The sequence below is a fragment of the Chlorocebus sabaeus genome, chromosome 20 (assembly GCF_047675955.1).
Source record: "Chlorocebus sabaeus isolate Y175 chromosome 20, mChlSab1.0.hap1, whole genome shotgun sequence".
Taxonomy (NCBI): domain Eukaryota; kingdom Metazoa; phylum Chordata; class Mammalia; order Primates; family Cercopithecidae; genus Chlorocebus; species Chlorocebus sabaeus.
This window is the reverse complement of record NC_132923.1, coordinates 32,311,978-32,336,992: the sequence shown is the minus strand read 5'-3', so window position 1 is coordinate 32,336,992 and position 25,015 is coordinate 32,311,978.

Genomic DNA, 25,015 nt, shown 5'->3' with positions numbered 1-25,015 from the left:
TTTTAGCATTTTCAAGTGTTTTTACAGTATGTATAGATTCAAGTATTTTTACAGTATTAAAGACAGATAAAGACAGCAAAATGGGTGTTTCAATTTTATTTTAATTCAAAATTTACTTTAATTATTTTTAGTGTGTTATTGTGACTCCCTGTAGAAGTTCAGAGTTATTTTAGTTCAAATACCTTAAAGATCATTTGCAAGGGTACTCTTTAAGTACTTACTGAATGTTAACTATGGTGCACATCCTTACTTTTTGACACTGAAAGATGGCCCAAACTTATCTTGTATACTTCCTGAACCCATCTGATAGTTATATTTAATGAATTCTGGTTCTTTTAATTGGAGAATGGAAACTAAAATCCAGATGCTAGAATTGGAAACTAAGATCTAGATCCTTGTTGGGTTACCAGGGTGTCATTATTTCTAGACCCTTTCAAAAGGTCCTCTAGGCCCAGACAAAACAAGGCATAGATACATACACAAATACAGGTGTGCACACTAGTATGTGCACATACGCATTTCTGTAAATATTTTCGTTTGTTACCAATTTTTCTATATCAAATTAAGAACAAACTCGTACTAGTGTCTCTGACTCTAATCCACTATTATGTGAATTGTTCTGCCCATCTTCTCTTGCTAATCTGTAACTTCCAACTCACACAGTGAGAAACCTGCTTCTATCACTTGCCATCCATTTGCCTAATTGTTCGATTCCAGTATACATATAACAGTGTTCAAACTCTTAATCCAACCCCTGTGGTAAACTATTTTATTAACCAGAATATTATAGTTATGTACAGTTCTTTGCCTTTAGTATTACAAACTCTATTAGAGTTATTATTTCCTCAACCATCTTCAGTAAGGTTGTTTCATATATATATATATTTTTTTCTTTGAGATGGAGTCTCACTGTTGCCCAGACTGGAGTACAGTGGCAGGATCTCAGCTCACTGCAACCTCCACCTCCTGGGTTCGAGGAATTCTGCTGCCTCAGCCTCCCAAGTTGCTGGGATTATAGGTGCCTGCCACCATGTCCAACTAATTTTTGTATTTTTAGTAGAGACGGTGTTTCACCATGTTGGCCAGGCTTGTCTCGAACTCCTGACCTCAGGTGATCTGCCCACCTCAGCCTCCCAAAGTGCTGAGATTACAGACTTGAGCCACCGCGCCCAGACAGTTTCATACGTTTTGAACACAGTCATATTGTTTTGTCACATTCTTCATTGCACAATTGAATCATTACATCTCCTAAATGATATTTTAAACATTTGCATTCATTAAGGTTCATATTTTTGTGCCATATAATTCAATGGATTTTGACTAATACAATGTTGTGTATCCTGCTGTAGTATGGATGTTTGTTTCCCTGAATCTCATTTTCAAATTTGACCTATGGTGTTGAAAGTGAGGCCTAATGGAAGGTGTCTGGTTCATAGGGGCAGTCTATGAATAAATTAATTCCCTCCCTGGGGGCCTGAGTGAGTTCTTGTACTGTTAGTTTCTAGGAGAGCTGGTGGTTAAAATTAGTCTGGCCCCGCCATGTTCTCTTACATGCTTCCTCTGTCGCCATGTACTCTCTGCACACGCTGGCTCCCCTTTGTTTTCTGCCACGAATGAAAGCAGCCTGAGACTTCTACCAGATGCCCAGTCTTCAAGCGAGCAGCACAGTGAGCCAAATAAATCTCTTTCTTCTTAACAAATTAACCAACCTAAGGTTATCCTTTAAATTGGGGGAAAAAAAAAAATCCCTTGTGCTTCACCTATCCAATCTTGCCTGATCATTTTATACTCACTACTGTTTTGTTTTTCCAGAATTTCATATTACTGAAATAATACAGTATGTAACCTTTCAGACTGCTTCCTTATACTTAGCAATCTGCATTCAACAATATTCATGTTGTTTCCTTGTTTGTTAACTCAACCTTTTTAATGTATAATAGCATTTAATTGTATGGTTGTACTGCAGATTGTGTATCAATTTCTTTGTAGAAGGATATCTTGGTTGACTCCAGGTTTCAGTAATATGAATTTCTATAAACATTTGAATTTTTGTGCTGACATCAGCTTTCAGAATTGTTAAGTCAATACACAGGAGCATGAATGCTGGATAACATGGTAGATAATATTTAGCTTTTCAAGAAACTGTAACGCTGTTTCCAAAGTGGCTATACAATTTTGCCACCCACCAGCAATGAATAAGTGTTGCTATAGCTACACATTCTCAGTAATATTTAGTATTGACAGTTTTTTTCATGTTTACTATTCTGACAGGTGTGTAGGGTTTCACCTTGTTATTTTGATTTTCAATGCTCTAATTACAAGCAAACTAAAGAATCTTTTCTTATGCCTATTTTCCATCTTTATATTTTTTAGTAAAGGTTCAATTCATGTATTTGTCCATTTAAAAAATTTATTGTTTGTCTTCTTGTTGAATTTTAAAAGTTATTTTTGTATGTTGAATCCACATTTTTCATCATATATGTGTTTTGCAAATATATTCTCCCAATATATGGTATGTCTATTTATTCTTTTAACAGTATATTTCATGGAGCAGAAGTTTTCAATCTTAATAAAGTACAACTCATCCATTTTTAATGTGTCATGCTTTGAAAGTAATATCAAAAGATCCATTGCCAAACTCAAGATCTCATAAATTTTCTCCTATCTTTTCTTTCATAATTTTTATAGATTTGAATTTTACATTTAACTTTATTATCCATTTTATGTTAATTTTAGGGATAGTTGTAAGGTCTGTGTTTAATTTCTTTTTCTGTTACCACTTCTTGAAAGGAAAATTATTTCTCCATTGATCATTTTTGTGTTTTTGTCTAAAAGCAGTTGACCGTATGTGTGTGAGTCTATTTCTGGGTTATTTTGTTCCAGTGATACATTTGTCTGTTCTCAGGCCGGTACATCACTATTTAAATTACTGTAGTTTTATCATTAAGTCTGGACATCAGGAAATGCCTGTCATTCAGTTTTGTTAATCAACATTTTGTTGGCAGTCCTGGGTCATTTATCTTTCCACATAAACTTTAGAATCCGTTCATTGATAGTCACAAAATAGGTTGCTAGTATTTTTGTTAGATTTTATTGAATCTATAAAATCAAGTTGGAATGAATTCGTATCTTAGCAACATTAAGTTTTCCATTCAATGAACAAAAATATCTAATTATTTCTTAGGTCTTTGGTATATTTCTTCAGTTTTATAGTTTACATATACATTCTGTACACATTTTATTAGACTTATAATTAAGCATTTTTGGTACTGTTGAAAATGATTGTGTGCTTTAATTTTAAATTCCAATTTTTCATCACTGTTACATAGGAAACCAATTAACTTTTTAATATAACTCTTGTAATATAAGTTAACATCTATGTGCTCCTACTTTGTATGCATCCCATGGCATCTGATTTAGGCAAAACTATTTGGGGTGTGATTCTTTGTACTTGTCTGTGTCTCCATTTGGGGGTTACAGTCTACCTTGTAACGTCAATTTTCTGAAGGACTCAACAAAAATAATTGGTTTTCAGTGTCAGCATATTTTTTTTCTTCTTTGGTCATGGCAGAAGTGAGAGTTTCAAGATTATTACATGTTTATCTCCCTCTCAAGTTTCCTTATTACTTGTAATCTACATGGATCTATATCTAGTTTCTTTATACATTTTGTTCATGTATAGTTCAATATTGTTGACAATCTCTATATTATAATTGATATGTTGAGTCCATCCACATTTAAAGTAATGTTTAAAATAGTTTAATTAATACTTTTTTTTTAAAAAAAAGTTTTCTATTTGTTACACTTCTCATTTACTTGTTCATTTCCCCTGCATTTCTACCTTTTCTGATTTTCATTGAGAATTTTATATGATTAAATGTATTTATATCCTAACATCTCCATTAGACTTATTTTAAATATCTAGAGTTAGTAATATACAAACGATACAAGTCCACCTTCAAATAATATTGTATTACTTTATGTATAACCACTAGTACCTTGTTACATATTATTTCCGATTCTACCATTGCTTCTCTTATGAAAAGATTTTCAGTCATTTTCCATGTCCTTGTGCAATAATTATTTTCACTGTTACTGTCTTCAACAGTTATCTTTTAAATTAATTAGGGTTTTTTTTTTTTTTTTAAGCTTAACTTCACCCTCATTTATACCTCCTCTGATGCTTTTTCTTAGCAATCCTAGTTTTGAATCTATATAATTTATCTTGTCTCTGAAGAAACTTTTTTTTAAAGTTCCTTGCCATCAAGGTGTATTTGCAATGGATGCCCATAGTTTGTGTTTTCTAAAAAAGAATTCATTTCTCTTTTACTTTTGAAGGCTAATTTCAGTGGATAAAGAATTTTTTTTGTCCCTAGGTTTGTTTTATTCCCTCCAATATTTAAAATGTCATTCTACTATCTTTTTGCTTGTATGGTTTCTCATGAGAAGTCTGCTGTAACTCTTACATAGCTAACGTGTTTCCTGCTCAACTCCTTCCACCGTCACTTTCAAGATATTTTCTTTGTGTTAGTTTGTCTGCAGATTGAATATAATATGCCCAGGTGTTTTGGTTTTGTCTTATTTTGTTTTCATATTTGTTTCCTTATTTTTTCTATCTGTTATGTATTTTTAATTGGGAAAATTTGCAGCTATTATTAACTCAAATAGTTTTGCAGGTTTGTTCTGTCTTCTGTGTTCTTTAGATATCACTAATATTAATGTGTGATACTGAGAGGTGAAGCCAGCTGGGCTTCTGGGTCAGGTGGGGACTTGGAGAATTTTTCTGTAGCTAAAGGATTGTAAATGCACCAATCAGCACTCTCTGTCTAGCTAAAGGTTTGTAAACACACCAATCGGCACTCTGTCAGAACAAATCAATCAGCACTCTGTAAAATGGGCCAATCAGCAGAATGTGGTGGGGCCAAATAAGGGAATAAAAGGCCACCCCAGCCAACGGCAGCAACCTGCTGGGGTCCCTTTCCACGCTGTGGAAACTGTGTTCTTTTGCTTTTAGCAATAAATCTTGCTGCTGCTCACTCTTTGGGTCTGTGCCGCCTTTATGAGTTGTAACACTTACCAAGAAGGTCTGCAGCTTCACTCCTGAAGTCAGCAAGACCACGAACCCACCAGAAGGAAGAAACTCTGGACACATCTGAACAACTGAAGGAACAAATTCTGGACATACCATGTTTAAGAACTGTAACACTCACTGTGAGGGTCAGCAGCTTCATTTTTGAAGTCAGAGAGACCATGGACCCACCAGTTCCGGACACAGTACCTTTGGAAATTGTCTCAAAGTTTGGGCATATTTTCTTTCAAGAAATTTCCTCTCTGCATTTCAATTTTTGAGTATTCTATTGGTCTATCTTTAAACTCAATGTTGCTTTTTCTTCTGCTGTATCCAGTCTTTTGATGACACTGTTAATGCTAGGCTTCATATATGTTATAGTATTCTTTAGATATTCTTTAGTTCTGTTAGAATTTTTTTTATTTCTGACTTTTTCTTTAGAATCTTTCTTTGAGTTTCTATTGCTATGCTAATGTAATCTATTTTTCTTACATGTTATTTATTTTTTCATTGGAGCAATGAAAATATTAATAATAATTATTTTAAATTCCCTTTCTAATAACTTCAATATCTGTGTCATATCTGAGTCTGGTATTGACGATTGCTTTGTTACTTCAGATTGTATTTTCCTTGCCTTTTAGTATGGCTTATGATTTTTGTTGAAAATCAGAAATACTATGTTGAGTAATAACATCTGTGACAAGTACACCTTTAGTGTGAGGGTTGATGTAAATCTGAACAGGAGTTGTGCTGTGTTTAATATTTTCTGTAACTGTAGCTACCAGAGGCTTTTTTCTAATGTCCTTGTTTTTGTCTTCACTTTTGACTTTCTACTTCCCTAAGTACTCTCCTCAGAAAAAAATTACCTCCTTTTCCTCTTTCAGATGCAATCTACTGTAATTACACTAAAGTACCTGTTGGTTTGATGTTAAGATGTGAAGATGAGGAAGCAGTCTAAATGTTATGATTAAATCTCAGTCTTTTAGTAATCTTATGTCTCTGAACTGTGACATTGACAAGTGTCTCCCCAGTGCTGTAATTTTTTCCCCTCCTATGTGAGACAGAAATGTTGGGAGGTACTAGAGTGTTAAGAAATGTCTTCCTGCAACTCAAGACACATTCTGATAAAGTATTTTCCTCTGGAGAGTAAGTCTTTTTAATAGATAATGTTCTGAACATATTTAACAATGCTTAATTTCCAGTCTCCCTGCCAGTCAGCCAGTGGATATTTCTTAGCTTTATAATATGAGAACTGGTGGGATTCCAGAAGGTAACCAAAAAACATGCGTTGTCACCCATATACTAGAGACCTTGGAGTTTCTTACTCTTTTTCCAGTCTACATTTAAGCTCTAGCAACTTATTATAATGACCATTTTAGTATTCCTACCAATCTGTGGCTCCAGTAACTTCTACTCCAGGGAATCAAATCATGGCTGAGACCCTCTGGATTTCTTATCTCCATGTTTTCAGGGTGGTAATTTGCCCTTCAAATTCAGTTTACTAATAGTCAAAAAAAATCACTGATTTTTAGTTTACTCATTGGTTTATTTTTTTCTAAAAATGGGAGAGAAGATTTTCAAGGTTTCCCTATGTCACATTTGAAAAAGGTGGTTTCTTTTGATATATTATTTTAGTTTTTATGTGTTTTATTCTGGAATTATACTTATATTTCAGTCTTTGATCTATAATTCAGTTCTCTGATTTGTCTAATTTGTCATTAAAGTATACCTTTTATCTTAATTTTATCTTTTTTTTTCCCAGTTGTAATATTTCTATTTTATTCCTTGCTAGGTTTTTATTTTTTTGCTAAAATATTTCATCTTGTCACTTAAAAATTTTTAACATAACCTATTTATTTAAAATATGTATATACATGTTAGCTCTAATATCTGAATAACTTTTGCTGTCATTACTATTGCTATTTTATTTGTTTTTTGTAAATTCTTGTCGTTTTTACATAATTTAATTGAATGCCAGAGATTGAATTTAAAAAAAAGCATGATTTGAAATACTTAATCCTGTTACCTTTCTTCAGAAATAATACATTTTTGCTTTCCAGGAGTAGATTAATTAGGCACAGATAACCTTTAATCAAATGACTGGAAGATATACTTCAATATTGGTGATCTCTAGATTATTGACAATTTCCATTATCACTAAGGCCTATTCCTTTCTGTTCCCTAGCAGTCATGCTTGACTTCTTTGTCAGACATTGAACTTCAATGCTTTGGCCACTGTTTATGTGACTATAAAAAGCTCTGCCAAATGTTTTGCCTCTCAGCACCTATTTTAAAATTGAAAAATGTTTCAAAAGGTAAAACTTATCCAGGCTTCTACTTTTTGCATGATCTTTGTCCCTCACATCCTCAATTAGCTATAACTTAATGACTTTTATATGTTTTGCCTTCCAAATATAGGTTTTTTACTTGTCTTCACTGGGGTAGTTGTTTTCAGTTAAGCTGTTCCTCCATTGCTGGAAGCAGAAACCCTGTAGTAATTACTCATACAAATTGCATGTTTAATTGTTTTACTCATTAAAAATATACACAATATTAAAAATCGTTGGGTGCAGATTTGTAAAAATGTAGTCAAATAATTAATATTAAAGAGGGAATTTATAAAACATAAATATCAATGAAGAATAAGATTTGTTAAAAATATATATTAAAATGTTTGTAAACTTTGTTAACAAGACCTGTCTTATTGATGTGAATCTATATACAACTAGAATATCATTATTGTTAGAGTGGCACAAAATGTTTCCTGAAGGCTTTGGATACAGGTTTTGAAAGTGCCTCACTTTTTTTTTTCTTGTATGCTCTCATTTTTCTAGGACATTATCATTTGTTTCAGAGGTACTATATTTCTTCTTATGAATTTCTCCTGAAAGTAATAATTCCAAGAAATATTGGGAATATCTATCTAAAGTGTTCAACAATGAGGGAAATTAGATCTTAATGTAAATGTTTGTATGGTATGTTTTTTATATTCAATGAAAATTATATAATTTAAGGCACTAGGCCTGCAGCAATATATCCTGAAGAATATAATCTAATCTCTAATTTTCAATCAATGTAAATGATGATAATTATAATGTGAATGATACAACAGACACTCATAAAAATGAGAATGGTCTTAATAACCTTTAAAGACTTATTTTCTCCCCACTGTCTAATGATGATGTGCATTTGCTTTTTGATAGCCTGGTATATGCTTTCTTGGATAATGTTTATATATTAAGCTGTAAAATAAGTGTATATGCCTTGTTAGATCTCTCCTGTAGTATTATGTGAAGTTTTATTATATATATAAAATATTGACCATAGCATTTAATTCTGTCAGTTCCTCTATTTTTTTTTGTTGTTGTTGTTAAACCTACCCTTGCTCCAACAGCTCTTTGTCTGCCATTTTCCATGACAGTAATTTGTATTTTGTTTTTTAACATAACATAAATTAGAATTATTCATGTTTCTTCTCTTTGGACCATCCAACTGATGAAAGTCTTCATTTTAAAGAATTGATATCAAAATAACACCTCAGAAGAATTTTCATGATGTCACATGTACCTTTTTTCTAATCTTTAGTAATTTCTACTTGTTATAAAAAGTTAACAATTTTTTTATTCATATCTATGTACATAAATTTTGTCATCTTGTACTCATTTAAATTTGTACATTAAACCAAAACTACACCTTGTTTTTTCTGCCCCTTTTGTCAGTCTTCCTCCTACCTTAACTACAGTTCCCTGTGAAAATAGAAATATGAATCATCAGAATACTTTAAAATATATAGCCAATATAATTCTAAAGTATATTTTACCTAATTTATAAAAAAAAAAATCACGGATATCATCAATCAAAAAAGCACTGTAAAAAATAAAATCCATGAGCTAAATAAATTGAAAAGGGAGAAGGTGAATAAAAATGTAAATTTACTTGAACATCTATGATGATAAAGTCTGAGAACTTAACACTGAGTTTCTTTGAAGAGAAGAAGAAAATAAAAATGCCATGAAGTTTTTATTATCTAATAAAAGAAGCATACTATTTTTAAACCATGGGCTTTTTGTTGCTTATGGCTCTAAATTCTGAAAAGAATATGATGAGTTGCTTTGTGTCTTTGAGACTTTAAAGCATATATAAAAATGATTTATTTCAGTTGTCTTGAAGTTTTATGTACATTGATTGCAATTCTTAAGAAAATCTTCAATAAAACTTAAATACGAAATTTTATCATAATCCTTTATGGGTAATAATGGGAATTAGAAGCTGATATATACTATCTAGGAGTGTAGCTTTATGGTATTAATAATGAGAGATGATACTCAACTTATGTCAAAGTACTGATTTATAACTCTTTCTGTTAGTTTGATAGTGAAATTCATGTTAGATAATTCAAAACCGAAATACCAAAAAAGTCTTGATGGACAGATATTGTTTCTTTACATGAAAGAAGATACATGGTAAATATATGGGAAGATGCCATTTTACGAATGTGCAACTTAGGAATATTGTATCAGCTGTCATTTTATAATAAAAAGTAGAACCCCTACACAAAAGGTGAATTGCTGTAATACATGTAGACAAAAACAACTCTTTTTTTTCTTAAAAAGTTACTCTGGGGGTATAATATGCTTTATAACCAAAATGTTCCAAAACTTTCATTAAATTTTGTACATTATGTCATGGGTTCTTGCAGGCTTTTGGTATATCAGGCAGTCCTAACTTTCATGAATTTCCCCCCCCCCCCCCGCCCCCCGCCGAAGTACAACTGGCAGAAAACCAAGCTGATTTTAAAAGAAGGGAACTTCTATATTTCTCTGAATAATAATTCTGTAAATTCTTCATGAGGGACTGTGTAGTGCTGTAATTATTCAGCAATTTCTGTTCTGCTTCCTTCAATAGAAGGCTTTTGGATTTGAGCTTAGAGTTCAGGAGAAATTCCCCAAGTAGCCACAGAGAAAGAAACAGGAACAATTTGGGCAGTCAGAGGAGAAATGCCTGAGTGTAGAAATCTGATAAATGCTGGTAAGAAGTTTCACCCAATTTAGCCTTAGAGGCTCTGGCTACAATTTTGAAGACTAAGATCTGTCTAACAGCAGAACTTACAGGCTGTTCTAGGTTGATTAACAATGCTAGAGATAGTAAAATTTAGTTACATGAAAGGAGCTGAGGTTAATTTGAAGTAGGAGAGAAACCTGAACAAGCTAATCAAAGGACGGTTAAAATTTGCAGTTAGGCATTGGCAGAGGCTGCTCATTAAAACAAATAAACATAAAGGGCAAGGTGAGGTCGTGAGTAGAAAATTAAATTGGACAGATTATAGAATCCTTTTTCAAGCTGAGGTCAGAAACTGAGACTGGGAGACAAAGTTGAGGAAATTGCATGACATTTGCAGTCCACTCTTCAAATTATTGCAACCATTTATCTTGCACCAGGGAGAGGTTCCCCAAACATCCCTAACTTCAATGTTGGACTGCCAAGGGTCGGGTTTCTTTGCTATTTCTCAATCTTTTTGTTTTTCTCTGGCAACACTGGCTTCTGGGCTGAGAATAAATGCGTATCTAGGTTTGGTTAAAAGTATTAGTTTTTCAAAGTTTTAACTTTAGATTCTTGCTTAAGGGTCTGTAGTTGTGGCAAATGAGGGTGGGTGGATTTTTCTGGCATTAGTTGTCAGTTCCAAGCCAAACCCACTTGATCTCTGATACATTTGATCTCTTTTCCTCATTTGTCAATAACAATCAAATCTGTTTTCTATTTGAGGTTGATTTTAACCAGATTATTATACGAATAAAGATAATCACTGTTATGATGTTTATGTCAGCACAGCAGCATCCAGGTGCTCCATAGGGGAAGCATCTTTAAGAGAATGTTATTTTAGCTTTCTGCCCTCCTCTGTTAACCATTTTTACTCTTAAGTAGTGAAAAACCCTGTAGTAAGCCTTTTTTTCTCTATATTCTGTCCATAGACCTTAGTAAAATTATTAAAATTTTTGCCTAGGAATTCAAAGTAAGATGACTTTATTAATCTGTTCTCACACTGCTAATAAAGACAAGCGCAAGATGGGGTAATTTATAAAGGTAAGGGGTTTAATGGAGTCACAGTTCCACATGGCTGGGAGGCATCACAATCATGGTGGAAGGCCAAGGAGGAGCAAAGGCATGTCTTACATGATGGCAGGCAAGAGAGCGTGTGCACAGGAACTGCCCTTTATAAAACCATCAGATCTCGTGAGATGTATTCACTCTTACGAAAATAACATGGGATAAAACCACCACCATCATTCAATTAACTCCCACTGGGTCCTTCCCATGACATGTGAGGATTATGAGAGCTACAATTCAAGATGAGATGTGGGTGGGGAGGGGGAGCCAAATCGTATCATTTTGCCCCGGTCCATCCCAAATCTCATGTCCTCACATTTCAAAACCCATCATGCCTTCCCAGCAAACACCCAAAGTCATAACTCATTTCAGCACTAACTCAAAAGTCCAAGTCCAAAGTCTCATCTGAGACAAGGCAAGTCCCTTCCATCTATGAGACTATAAAGTCAATAGCAAGTTAGTTACTTCCTAAATACAATGGGGGTACAGACATTGGGTAAATACACCCATTCCAAATGGGAGAAATTGGACAAAATAAAGGGGCTACGGACCCCATGCAAGTCCAAAATCCAGCTGGGCAGTCATTAAACCTTAAAGTTCCAAAATAATCTCCTTTGACTCCATGTCTCACATGCAGGTCATGCTAATGCAAGTTGTGGGCTCCCACGCCTTGGGCAGATCCACCCCTGTGGCTCTTCAGGGTACAGCCCCACTCCTGGGTGCTTTCGCAGACTGGCATTGAGATCAGATCTCGTGAGACATATTCATTATCACAAGAGCAGCATGGGAAAAACCCACCTCCATGATTCAGTTACCTCCCATTTGGTTCCTCCCAGGACATGTGGGGATTATGGGAGCTACAATTCAATATGAGATTTAGGTTGAGAAACAGCCAAGTAATGTCAATGACACAATCAGACTGATAACTGTGGCTTTTCCAATGGGAAGATTGCTTAAAATTAATATTTTATTTTGTAATCATTGAATATTTATTTAAAGAAGAAATACAATCATATGCTAGAGTTCTAATTATATTCATCTTGGTTATGTTCCTCTTGATTTTAAAAAATCATAATAGAGAAATATAGAAGATAAAATTATTTTTAAAGTCATAGTTTTAAAATAAACTAGAAATGACAAACGCCTTAATTTTGTTATTCATGGTTTTCAGTTAGGATTTGAAATTTTTGGTATTATATCTTTTTTTTTTTTTTTTTTTTTTTTTTTTTGAGACGGAGTCTCGCTCTGTCGCCCAGGCTGGAGTGCAGTGGCCGGATCTCAGCTCACTGTAAGCTCCGCCTCCCGGGTTCACGCCATTCTCCTGCCTCAGCCTCCCAAGTAGCTGGGACTACAGGCGCCTGCCACCTCGCCCGGCTAGTTTTTTGTATTTTTTAGTAGAGACGGGGTTTCACCGTGTTAGTCAGGATGGTCTCGATCTTCTGACCTCGTGATCCGCCCGTCTCGGCCTCCCAAAGTGCTGGGATTACAGGCTTGAGCCACCGCGCGCCGGCCGGTATTATATCTTTAACTCAGAAGATTGTCATTTGTTGAGCTATATTTCAAGTTCCTGGATACTGGATTTTGAGTTTTTATCTCCTCTTGTGTATATGAAACTAAGTAGCTTCAGTATATTTTCATTGGTTGTACAAATGACATTAGATATATGTTGTTCTCACTCTGCTTTCTCTTCTTGTTAGTTTTGACTGCCCTTTCTGTGTTACATATCCCTAGAAGAGTAAGAGATATCACACAATCCCATGGAGAAGCAAGAAACTTCTCTTTCTTAGACACTGATACATTTCAAAATAAAATACAAGATTGGTATCACCATTATACTTAAAATACTCCAAGCTCCAAGACTTTGCTATTGTGAATAGTGCTGCAATAAACATACATGTGCATGTGTCTTTATAGTAGCATGATTTATAATCCTTTGGGTATATACCCAGCAACGGAATTGCTGGGTCAAATGGTATTTCTAGTTCTAGATCTTTGAGGAATCGCCACAGTGTCTTCCACAATGGTTGAAATAATTTACACTTCCACTAACACTGTAAAAGTGTTCCTGTTTCTCCACATCCTCTCCAGCATCCATTGTTTCCTGATTTTTTAACCCAAATGTCCATCAATAATAGACTGGATAAAGAAAATATGTCTCATATACACCACAGAATACTATGCAGCCATAAAAAAGGATGAGTTCATGTCCTTTGCAGGGATATGGATGAAGCTGGAAACCATCATTCACAGCAAACCATCACAAGGACAGAAAAACAAACACTGCATGTTCTGGCTCATAAGTGGAAGTTGAACAACGAGAACACAAGGACACAGGGAGGGGAACAGGGAGGGGAACATCACACACTGGGGCCTGTCAAGGGGTGGAGGGCTGGGGGAAGGATAGCATTAGGAGAAATGCCTAATGTAAATGACAAGTTAATTCGTACAGCAAACCAACATGGCACAAATAACAAACCTGCACGTTTTGCACATGTACCCCAGAACTTAAAGTATAATTTAAAAAAATTAAAATTGAGAACTTCAAAAAATAAATAAAACAAAACAAAATATTCTAGGCAACTACCATTTTACAGAATACAGATTTTAATATTTGTTGTCATTTACATCAATGATTATGGTTATTCTTGTTCATCAGTACAGAAAAATATGTAGACAATAGGGGCAAAATTATTGTAATGCTAATGTCCCTCTGCATTTATAAATATATCAACAATATCTACCAACCCTCATTTGTTGTATTATGTTGATAATTATAAAGATATTGATAATATTCTAGCATACTGTCAGTAGAATAGAAAATTGCAGTTTTCTCCTAGATATTTATGGAAACACTGCATGCTCTGTTTTACCAGCAATAACTGTATAATTGATAAATTCCTGCATTTTTTACTTATTTTTAATGTGAAGTGACCTTTGGCATTGATTTCCAATTGCTCTGGAGCTTGCTATGAAAATCACTAAAAGAATTAATGACTTCTCATAGCTTTTACCAAGCAGGGTGTTGCTGTCTGTTTAGATCTTTTCAAGATAATTAAAACAAATTATGGTCTGACAAAAAGATAATGAAGAAAACAAAAATGAAATAATAGATGACTTTAAAAAGTCAACAGCTTCCCATTTGATGAGTATACTAGATCATAAGGAACAAGCATCTGCTCTAAAAATATTCTAGATATTTATTTAAATTTCATCAATTTACATGGAATATTTTACATGATAAACTTTGAGTAATGATGAATATAACCTATAACAATATATTATTATTTTATTTAGAACACGTTAATATATTTCTTTGCATTGCATCTTCTATTTCAGACATCATTGACATCCCAACATAAGAAATGAGGCTATGGCACTTGAGTCACTTATTTTTTTTATTTGAGCAACCAAAACATATATTTTAAAAAACACATTTTAAAACTCTTCAAATTTGCAGTGCCATGTGAAACTAAATGTATAGCTACAGCATTCTCAGATTTTTTAAAATTAAGCTTGTAATTATTTACTGTTTTACAGTATCATACCCAATAGTTCTATAATTCCTTATTCTAATAATCTTTTATTACTCTTTTAAAAAATAACACACAAATTTTCACATTACTTTTTCAATTTACGCTGAATTTATTTCCTGAAACTTTCTATTGTATTTTTTCTGTAACTAAAAGCCTTCTTTCTTTTGTTTGTTTCCTATGGATATCTCCTTATTGATGCGTTTTGTATTTTCTTTTTCTTCCTTTTCCCCTTCCCTCCCTTCCTTCCTTCCTTCCTTCCTCCCTCCCTCCCTCACTCCCTCCCCCCTCCCTCCCTCCCTCCCTTCCTTCCTTCCTTCCTTCCTTCCTTCCTTCCTTCCTTCCTTCCTTCCTTCCTTCCTTCTTTTTCAGAGTCTTGCTCTGTTGCCTAGGCTGGAGTGCAGTGGTGTGATCTCAGCTCACTGCAGCCTCCACCTCCTGGGTTCAAGCGATTTTCATACCTCAGCCTCCCAAATAGCTGGGACTACTGGCACGTGCCACTATGCTCTGCTAATTTTTATATTTTTAGTAGAGACACAATTTTACAATTTTACCATGTTGGCCAGGCTGGTCATGAACTCCTAACCTCGGTGATCCACCTGCCTCAGCTTTCCAATGTGTTGTGATTACAGGTGTTAACCACCATTCCCAGCCAAGTTTTCTATTTTCCATTTCTTATTTTTTTATTTTTAAATTTTTTGACAGAGTTTCACTCTTGTTGCCCAGGCTGGAGTGCAATGGCGTGATCTTGGCTCACTGCAACCTCTGCCTCCTGGGTTCAAGGGTTTCTCCTGCTTCAGCCTCCTGAGTAATAGTTGGGGTTACAGGTGCCTGCCAACACGCCCAGCTAATTTTTGTTGTTGTTGTTGTTAGTGGAGATGGGGGTTTCACCGTGCTGGCCAGGCTGGTCTCAAACTCCTGACCTCAGGTGTTCCACGCACCTCAGCCTCCCAAAGTGCTTGAATTACAGGTGTGAGTCACAGTGCCCAGCCTAATTTGGGTTTCTTTAAAAAGATCTCAAGCATCTAATAATGAAATATCTTTAAAATACTTGTTTCCTGTTTATAAATGTTCTTATTACACTTAAAAATCAACTTTTATGATAGTAGTTTATTTTTTGCAAATTTAGTATGCAATAAATTTTGGTATTTCTGTACATGGTATGACAGGCTGAAACCTTTAAACATGCTAATATCTAATTTTAAAATGTGGTGTCCTAGATTATTATAGTCTTCCAAAAATTTTTGAACATATACTTATGATTTTATCTGGTGACTGTCCTCACTGAGCAACATAAAAGAACAAGAGGTCAGAAATTCTTGGTATTTTTACTTAATTCAGTACAATTATGGTAAAGTAATTAAGATATAAAAATGACTTTCAAGTAAATTACTGCTTATTTCAAAGGAGTATTAAAAAACACAAGGTAACTGACATTATTACATTTATTCAAAATTTACATACTGTTATAAAGTAAAAATGTATATTTAAGATTTATAAATATATTAAAGTGCTTCAAATGACTGGAATAAATAAATATTGTAAACTCAAACTCCCATTTTATTATAATTTCCATTTGGTCACTTCTCAAGTATTTTTTTTTTAATTCTAAATTTTGAAGTATTTATGAGCACAATAAAGGGAGAGAAAAAGGTATGTTGGCATCCAGGCTTTGTTATTTCATTTATAAAGCACAGGCAGAGTAAATTTAGTATAATTATTAAGGGTCTTAATATTCTCAGGAAGGAAAGTGAGCATTGGCTTCAATTTAAAGTTAGCAGCTGCTTTATCCCTGAACAAGAGCGTGAGCCTGTTCTTTGAATGTTTTAAGCCAGGCACTAACTTCTCATCTCTAGCTATGAAAATCCTAGATGGCATCTTCATCCAATAGAAGGCTGTTTATTCTACACCCGAAGTCTGTTGCGTGTTGTAACTATCTTCACCAGTTTCGTAGCTAGATACTCCAGATAACTTGCTAGAGTTTCTCTATCAATACCTGGTGCTTCACTTTGCAATTTTATATTATGGAGGTGGCTTCTTTCCTTAAACCTAATGAACCAACCTCTGCTTGCCTAAAACTTTTCTTCTCCAGCTTCCTCAACTCTCTCGGCCTCCATGGAAATAAAGAGACTTAAGGCCTTCTTCTGGATTAAGCTTTAGCTTAAGAAAATGTGGCTGGTTTAATATTCTATTCAGATCACTCAAACTTTCTTCATATCAGCAATAAAGCTGTTTTGTTTTTTATCATTTGTATGTTCATTAGAGTAGCATTTTTAATTTCCTTCAATAACTTTTCCTTTCCAGTCAAAACCTGGCTAAGGGACCTAGCTTTCAGTCTATTTTAGCTTTCTGTGTGCCTTTTTCACTAAGTTTAATCATTTCTAGGTTTTGATTTAAAGAAAGAGATGTGTAATTTGTTTCTTTCATCTGAACACTTAGAGGCCATTGTAGGGTGAATAACTTGACCTAATTTTAATATTGTCGTGTTTCAGGGAATAAGAAGCTGTAAGGAGAGAGAGAGAGAGACAAGGGAACGGCTGGTTGAGGAAGCAGTCAGAGCACACTCATTTATAATTAAATTGGCTGCCTCACATGGATGTGCTTTGTGGTACCCCATAGCAATTACAGTGTAACATCAAAGATCACATCAAATTAGCATAACAGATATAATAATAAAAATAAAAAATATAAATGTTAGAAATATTGTGAGAATTATAAAAATGCGATATGATACAGAAAAACCAAGTAGGATATGCTGTTGGAAAAATGGTGCCAACTGACCTGCTATACCAGGCTTGCCACAAATCTTCAATTTGTTAAAAGAACACAATATCTATAAAGTGCCATATAGCAATGTATGCCTTTAGTCATTTTAAGTTTATCATTTTGCAATTGACAGTTGATGATGATTTGATTATACAGAATGTGTCAAAGAGTTCATAATTTGTTGATCTAACAATATAGAGATACAAGAATAATTGACTGTTTAAAAAAGGCCTTTCTGTTTATTAGTGTATGCGTACTGTACAAGTCTACTTAAATAATATCTAAAACTGACTTTCCTGATTAATCAACACCACACTTGCTTTATAAAGCACACTACAAAACACAACATTCTTTGAAAGATAAATGCTTGTGAATATCTGACCGATCTCTTTTCTACCAAACGCATGTGTATTTTATGCAACAGTTAGGTTTTATGCCTAATTAGTTGCGTTTGTTTTTAAGCTATTTGTGTCAGTTACTCTGTTTATGTAATTACATGAGGTATGTTATGTATATCATATATAATTATATATTTACATATCATCTATTAATAAACATGATACTATTATATATAACATACAATAGTATGTTATATATGTCTCCACATATGTAACAATTATGTCTCTACATAACAGCAATACAATAACATTATGTCTCCACACAATACAAAATGAATATATTATTATGCAAACATTTTAAAAACAAAGCATGTAAGTGGAGAAATAAATATGAATATCATGTTAATGAAAGCAGGTTGTCATATTTCTGAAAATACGAACTAAGGCAAGGTTACACTTTTCTGAAGCAAGCTGAGAGTGTATTGTCAATCTTTTTATTTCTAGTCCAAACTTTGTCCCACCCAATTGCTCTGCTACTCACTTATTGTAAGTGAGAGTGGAGCTGGAGGATCTACTTGTTTTTCATGCATTGCCTGTTGGAATAAGTTTCCAAAGTTTTAATCTTTTGGTTATTCTCAAAGCTTTTCTCATCGTAGTTCTGTCGTTATTTTGCTAAAAGATATCCTGTATACTCAATCTGTATATTTTATGGTATTTGTCTAGTAGGAGGTGAATCAATCTGTTTTATGTAAAACACAGATCTACATATTTGTATATATGTGTAGATGTGTGTGTATATGTGTCTTAATTCGTTTTGTATTGCTAAAACAAAATATATCAGGCTGGTAATTTATAATGAATTGAAGTTTATTGGCTTACTGTTCTGAAAGCTGAAGAATTCCAAGATGGAGGCATTGAGATCTGCTGAGGGCCTTTCTGCTGCATTATCCCATGCCATAAGAGCCAAGAGAGAGTAAGAGAAAGCAAGAGATCCAATTCCAAGCTCTTTAGGAACTGGCTTTAATCCATTCATGAAAGCAGAACCCTCATGATCTAATCGTCTCTCTTTAGGCTTCACCTCCCAACACTGTTGGATTTGGAATTAAGTTTCCAAAGCACATTTACCCGAGGACACACTTAAACAAAACAATACGTGTGTAGGTATAATCTATCTATGTATTAATGCTGTTTTATATAAAAACAGTTTGTCAATTCATGATCTAGATAGTAATAGATACAATGAATATTGAAAAGGAAAATAGGTGTGATTTGCTAAAATTAAAAAAAAAAACATTGCCTCGTTTCAAGGTGAAGACGTACTTTACCTTTGGTCATGTCTAGAGTTTAAATCTTACATATTATTGCAAATCAATATGGTGATTTAGTTGAACATTTTAAATGTAATTTTATATACATTTTATGTACTTTCTATAAAACAGATTTTTGCTAGGTGTTTGGGTTACAGGTAATCGTACATGGCTTAAGATGCTTTAAGATTTAAGATTTAATCTTAATTTAATGCTTTAAGTTTTAAAAAGATAAATAGTCTATGCAGTTGTTAAGTTTATAATCAGCAAGTTGAGTTTACTGCATTTTCTGTTAATAAAACAAAAACAAACAAACAAAAACTTTGTTCACCTGTATCTTTTTGGTTAGTTTTATTACAGAAGTGATAATATTTTAAGAGTTTTTAAAATTTTAACAGCTCAGAAAAAAGCTAAGGTAGATTTCATATAACAAGTTTTATCCCCTAACTTTTATTTATAGTAGCATATGTATTATCATCAACCTTAAGTGCATAATCATACAATATCAACATTGTCACTTGGTTAACATATGCAATTTAATATTTTATTTTGTAACAGTAAACAATGTAGAGGTTAAAGAAATTTGACTAAGTGCTCAGTGACGTGTTTAATAAACCAAAAAAGCTAATACCAGATCATATAGTCTAATGTGTTATTATTTTGTTGTAATTGTTAAAATGCATGCTTCTGGCCAAAGTGGTTAACACTGAGCTAACAATACATTGCAGCAAATTCTGAATTAATAAGATAGTGTCTTTCTTTGTACAACCTTTTAAGCCTATTTGACTAATCATCTCTTTACAATTCTTTGTATTGTGACATCTTCATTGATGATATTATATTATAGTGCTTGATTTATTATTAGCTTAAGCTTTTCAAATAAAAGGAGACCCTGTTGAAAGATGATATATGTGTTAAACTAAATAAAGCTTTTACCAAAAAAGCATTAGAAATTTATAGAGCATTCAAAGCAAATTATTTTGAGTATAGACTTGCTTTTGCATTAAAGTCTTTAAAACAAAAACGCTTTCTTTTTCTTATGAAGACATGTTTCAACCATGTCAGTTAGATAATTTTCCATTACACTGTTTTATAATACAGATTTTAATTTTGTGTGACTAAACTAGTATTTCAAAGAAAGCTTCTGTAGTCCATTCTTATACCTGAAATAGGAAAGCTTTGCAATAAATGATCTATTGTTAATTCATTTTGCTGTCTTCTCAGAACAGATTTTAAGACCAGTTTGTCTAGAAATAGACCAGTTCATAAAGTTTCTGAAATAGAAATGAAACGAGTTTAAAAATCAGATGATGCTCAATTTTATTTATATTTTCTGAATGATAATGATAATCATGCTGCATATACATTTGAAATTAAATAAAATATTAAAATACAGCAAGATTATTTTTTCATATAAGTTAACAACTGTATGTGAATTACAAAAAAAAAGATATATTATTTTTCATTATACTTACCTTTAAAAATGTACTGCATATTCTCTGTCCTTGGAAGTCTGCATGCATTTTCTCTGTGGTTAACTTAATCTCATATTAATTTTTCCTTCTTTTTCTGTTGATGTGCAACACACTTTCAATATTCACTGCAGATATCAGCCCATTTGGAAGTTTCCATTTACCTCCAATAGATTTTAATTTTTCCATTTGATTCCATTTCTCCTGAGTTTTTAAAAAGTATATGTGTTACAGAATTTATTTTTATCTTGATTCTGTAGTCTATTCTTACCATATTTAATTTTGAAATCAGAATACTGCTACAGTGTACAACAGAAGCTGAAGAAATATTTGATATTATTAAATAAAAACAAAACCCTTTGATTTTAGAAAAATGCTAAATTCCAGAGGCTTGCTAAGGATTTGTGACTTCACTAGGAAAAGCAACAGAACTTAGGGATATTAGCTTAGTATTCATCATTTTCTTCTACACGGAGGAGGAAAAACGTGTTTGCTTTGCTTTGCTTTCATCTTGTATTTGAAAATTTAATATAAAAATTCTTTATTTTAAAAAGTATTTAAAATGAAGATTCCATATCCAGAGACAATATTGTATTCCATAGGAATAAAGTAGGTTAGCAATACAATTAATAATTGATCAATGAGGAGAAATCATGATTTATGCTCAAATCAGATTATCTTGTCTCCTTAATGGACAAAACGTAATATAATTTAATCTGAATTTTTTCAAAATACACCTTGAAATATTTTTTCAAAATGTCCTTTATTGTTTTCAAGCCTGCTTTATTGCACTACCACTTAACATTTCTGATCATAGCTGTTTGGACCAACCAAGATGATTTATCAAATTCGGTTAAGTCAGCTTCTCTCTCTCGTAGTGAAAGAGAGATAGGTTAATTACGTTAGGTCAGGTTCTACAGCAGTGAGGGCTGAGACAGAAATTCAGTTGTGCATAATTTACAGAGAATAATCCAAGGAATAAAAGAGTAAGGGAAGTAGAATAAAAACTAAACAAAATTATTATTTCAGTGGGAGTGAGTTCAGCTCCATTAAAATTTCATGGCAAACTCTGGAGCAAAAAGTACCCCTTTGGACAAGAGCTCTGTCCTATTTGTACCTACAGCAGTCATTGGTTGTAGGTTTCCCCTGACTGGTGAATTTTACCTCCTGGGTGAGGAACCTACCATATAGTCAAGGAAAATTCTTCAGAAGAGAGAGCAGCTGTGAGCTGTCAGAGACTAACACCAAGAAGCTAGACATGAGGGCAATGGCTGGCTAAAGGGGATCTGGACAGAGTGTTGTCAGCATTCACTCGTCTGCCTTTCGAGTTCCAAAAAAAAAAAAAAAAAAAAAAAAATTGCATCCTTGGTAACATATCAGTGTATAAAGGAGAAAAATGCTCATAAATAATGTTATTTCAGCTGCATATTTATATATTTAAAACTGTGTTTTTTAGTTCTGAGAAAAAAATATTTGTCATTGTTTTCCAACTTGTAAAAATGTATCACAGTAGCTTAACCCTAAAGAAATGTTGAACTGCAAATCTTTTGGTGATGTTTTCAATTTTTAAATGATGCTGCATTTATATAGTTAGCTAGCTAGCCATTCTACCATATTTTGTATTTAACTTACTTATTCTTTTATTCCTTTATAAAAAAATATTTCTACATTTTATATATCTCTCAGTGGAAATAATTTGGTCCTCAGTCATCACTGATGAGTTCTGAAAGGATAGAAATTATTTTTTATAGTTTAGACATATAAAGGAAAATGTACATTTTCCAGCCAAATACTTGATGTCATCTACATCCTAAAGTGAATATCATTTTACAAGTTTTAGGTTTCTAATAGATTTAAAATTAAACTTCATTTAATAAATAGATTCAGCTAGCTTAATGTATTGAGGTGGTTATCCTAGTATCAGGATGTCTGATTTTGATCATGATGAGTTAGATTATTTGGATCAATATTTTTGCTTAAAGCAAATGAAAATGTAGAATGAAACTTAAAAGTCATAAGTACATTGAAGAACTTACCAAGTTAATAGAGTAAGAAGTTACTAGATAAAAACTGAAGAAAAAGTGGAAGTCAGAAAAATGGAGAGTAGTGGAAATATTTGAATTGGAGTACATTTTTAGTACTGCCTCAGATCTCCAAAGGAATAAAAATAACTTAAAGTTCACAGCTTTTTAAAAAATAAGAATTGAACCTTATTTTCTTGCTCTCTATAACCTTTTTGCTGCTCCTTATAATGCAAGAGTAAGATTTACAATTTATCAAAACAAGTGCACTAAAAACTATAAAACATAAATGAAAAAAAAAAGAATACTCAAGAAAAAGGAAAGACATTTTGTGTACGTGAGTTGGAAGACTTAATGTCCATAAAGCAATAATTCCCAAATTTATCGACAGATTCAACACAACCCCTATCATAATCCCAGTTGATATTTTCTGAAATTTGCAATATGAACCTAAAATTTATAAACATATTCAAGGAGCTCACAATAACCAAAACATCTTGAAAAAAATATATCATAGTTTGAGGATTCACACTCCCAATTTCAATTTACTATAAAGCTACACTAATGAAACAGTATGGCACTGGTATAAGACTCAATTACATGTTGCTTCCAAGAAATTGACTTTAAATATAAAAACACATGTTGATTAAATGTACATGGGTGAGTAAGATATACCATATTAACACATCAAAAAAAGTAAGTATGATGGTTCATATTAAGTGTCAACCTGATTGGATTGAAGGATGTAAAGTATTGTTCCTGGGTGTGTCTGCGAGAGTGTTACCAAAGGAGATTAACATTTGAGTCAGTGGACTAGGAGAGGCCGACTCACCCTCAATTTGGATGGACACCATCTAATCAGCTGCCAGTGTGGCTAGAATAAAACAGACAGAAGAAAGTGGAATGAGACTTGACTTGCGGAGTCTTCCAGTCATCATCTTTCTCCCGTGCTAGATGCTTCCTGCCCTCAAACATTAGACTCCAAGTTTTTCAGCTTTTGGACTCTTGGACTTACACCAGCGGTTTTCCAGGTGCTCTCAGGCTGAAGGCTACACTTTGGCTTCCCTACTTTTGAGGTTTTGGGACTCAGACTGGCTTCCTTGCTCCTCAGTTTGCACTCAGCCTATTGTGGGACTTCACTTTGTGATCATGTGAGTCAATTCTTCTTTAAAAACTCCCCTTCATATATACATTCATCCAATTATTACATCCCTCTGGAGAACCCTGACTACTACAGTAAGAATTGCTATTTATTTCAGACAGAGAAGACTTCGGGTCGAGAAAGTTATCAGGGTAAAGAGGAGGCACTACATAATAAGAAAGGGGTAAAATTGTTTAGGAACACATAATATTTCTTAGTGTGTATATGCCTCATGACAAAATGTCAAAATACATTAGGCAAAATAACTGACAGACTTACAAGGAGACATAGAGGAATCTACTATTATGATTGAATATTTTAGCACTTCTTTTTAGAAATATATAGATACAACAGGTAGAAAATCAGTTAGGAAATAGTAATACTAAAAAAATTCATCAATCAGCTCTGAATACAATGAACATCTATAAGCTATTTTTACTCAACAACAGCAGAATAAGCATTTTTTTCAAACTTAAATGGGAAGTTTGATAAGATAGATCACTATCTGGGCCATAAAACACATCTTAACAAATTTAAAAGAATATAAATTACATAATGTCTGCTTTTCAAAGACAACAGAATTAAACTAGAAATAAATAATAGAAAGAGAGCCAAAAATATTCAAAATATATGGAGAATACCCAAAATCTTTTTAAATACTACATGGCTCAAAGAGGAAATATCAAGATAAATTAAAAGACATTTTAACTACATAAAAATAAAATACAACTTATCACATTTTGTGGGGATGTAGTGAAAGCAGTGCTTAGAAGAAAATTTATAAGCGTTGAATACATACATTTTTTGAAAAGAGTGATCTAAGCTTCTAATTCAACAAAGTAAAAAAGAGGGATAAATTAAATCAAAAGTGATAAAACAAAAATAAATAATAAAGGTTAGAGCTGAAATCAATAAAATTGGACACAGCAAATCAATATAAAAAATAAACAAAACTAAAAGATTGTTCTTTGAAAAAATCAATACATTTGATAAAACTCTAGTCAGGCTAAAAGAAAAAAAAGAGGACACAAATTACTAATATATATGTATTCTGTATATTTCCCTTTTTGCCACTGCTTTTCAACATCAGCCTAATGTCAGAAGACAAGAAGACTTAAAACGTTTACGGATTAGGAAGAAAGAAAAGAAAAAAAAAAGAATTGTGTCTGTTTGCAGATGACATGATTGCCTATGCAGAAATTCTAATGAAATCAACAAAAAAAAACCCTCCTGGAACGAATAGGTGATTATAATGATGGCAAAACAT